General features: G+C 45.3%; 1 non-coding gene across 1 annotated transcript; it reads left to right on the top strand.

Annotated features, from left to right (window-relative positions):
* Window positions 1-503: 503 nt before the first annotated feature.
* Window positions 504-688, top strand: LOC140407732 (U2 spliceosomal RNA). Its single transcript, XR_011939771.1, has one exon. It is a non-coding gene; the product is annotated as a U2 spliceosomal RNA (small nuclear RNA).
* The last annotated feature ends 1,038 nt before the right edge of the window (window positions 689-1,726 follow it).

The following is a 1,726-nucleotide window of genomic DNA, read 5'->3' as shown; positions in this document are numbered from 1 at the left end:
CTACGGACTGTTTCCAGGGACACACACCGAGACAAATATCAACTGCTGCTGGAAGGTCATCAACTCGGTAAAAGACGCTCTTTGGTCTGCCCGAAACTTGCTGATCTTCCAGTGCAAAGAATTGTCCTCGACCGAGTGTTGCAGACTGGCACATTCCAAGGTCCAGGACTACGTGCTGAGGGACGCACTCAAGCTTGGGGCAGCTGCCGCCAAGGCGCAATGGGGAAAGACCACTGTGTAAAGTCTTTCCAGCAAATGTACACCGAGGGGAGCGTAACAGTGTAAAGCCCCTCGGTCTGGGCAACCAACACTCCAATGTATAAAACAAACATGACAATGTAAATATTTAAGAAGGAATTGTAATGTAAAGAGTGATATGTGTATGACAATATCAAAATTGAATGAAAGAAAGTCAAGGCAACATGTAACCCTGCCGGAAATGTACAGTCAAGACAATTTGAAATGTTTCTGTAATGCTCATGATAAATTTTTATGAATAAAGTATATTTTTTTGAAAAAAAAAAAAAAAAAAAAATCTGTTCTTATCAGTTTAATATCTGATACGTCCCTTATCTGGGGACCATATATTAAATTGATTTTTGGAGCAGGGAGATGGAATAGGGGCTTGCTCCGTCCACTCCACGCATCGACCTGGTATTGCAGTATCTCCAGGAACGGTGCACACCACCCCTTTATGGGGAATTTCAAAGTCAAAAAACAGCTCAAACACATACAAATATACACTTTATTCACATTTCTTTCATCACACAACAAAACGCTTCGTCAAGTGGCTGCTGCTACTCAGCTTCTACGGGGTGTGATGAAGGATGACGAAAGGCCTCATCTTACAAGCACAAGGGGGAAAGCAAACAAATTCAAAATTGACCACCCATTTCACTGCAAAATCCTACCAACTGTCCTGGCTTGACACAATTCACACCTCTCAAACCTGGGGTTACCCCATCTCTGGATCTGTAAAGATTTAATCACCTGCTAATGCTCGCATTCCAAGCATTGTCTGGCATCTTTGAATCTGTCCATATATATGTTTCTGGAGCATACCTCTTCATTCACCTGAGGAAGGAGCAGCGCTCCGAAAGCTAGTGACATCGAAACAAACCTGTTGGACTTTAACCTGGTGTTGTAAGACTTCGTACTGTGCTCACCCCAGTCCAACGCCGGCATCTCCACATCATTTCACTGTTGAATGTGGATTACTCCGCTTCTCGGCCTTTTGGCTAAGATCAAGTGTAGTCTCATTTGATCGAGAGAAGCTGAGGATTTCCATGTCGATCGTGGATTGGAGAACTCGGAGGGATTGAAGTCGTCAAAAGAGGAAACGTTTGGAGCTTGGCCTCGGGTTTAGGCCTAACGCCGATACAGTTTCACACCCAACGTACGAGCTATGGATGCAGCTGCATCCCGACCACCAGGCTGGGGAGTGCGAAACAGTGAAGAAAACGGAGGGAGAGTCACCTTTGGACCGGAAACACTTCGTGAAGAGGGTGCTGCTCGAGTGTTGTGGGTTTAAAGCAACAGAGATCTTCTGCTTGCAAAACTTCCCCAAGAATGGTTTCTTTGATGTCACCTTCAAGAGCGTCGCAGCGTGCATCAAATTCTTGAACGTCTTCAAGGAAAAAGGTAACCAGAGTCCCTTGTCGATCCTAACTGCGGAGCCTCTGTTTACGCTACTGGCACAGCGAAATCGGGTTGTTACACTGCACAC

Source organism: Scyliorhinus torazame, unplaced genomic scaffold, assembly GCF_047496885.1.
Source record: "Scyliorhinus torazame isolate Kashiwa2021f unplaced genomic scaffold, sScyTor2.1 scaffold_1908, whole genome shotgun sequence".
In the NCBI taxonomy this organism is placed as follows: Eukaryota; Metazoa; Chordata; class Chondrichthyes; order Carcharhiniformes; family Scyliorhinidae; genus Scyliorhinus; species Scyliorhinus torazame.
This window is presented reverse-complemented; position numbering and strand designations above follow the sequence as displayed.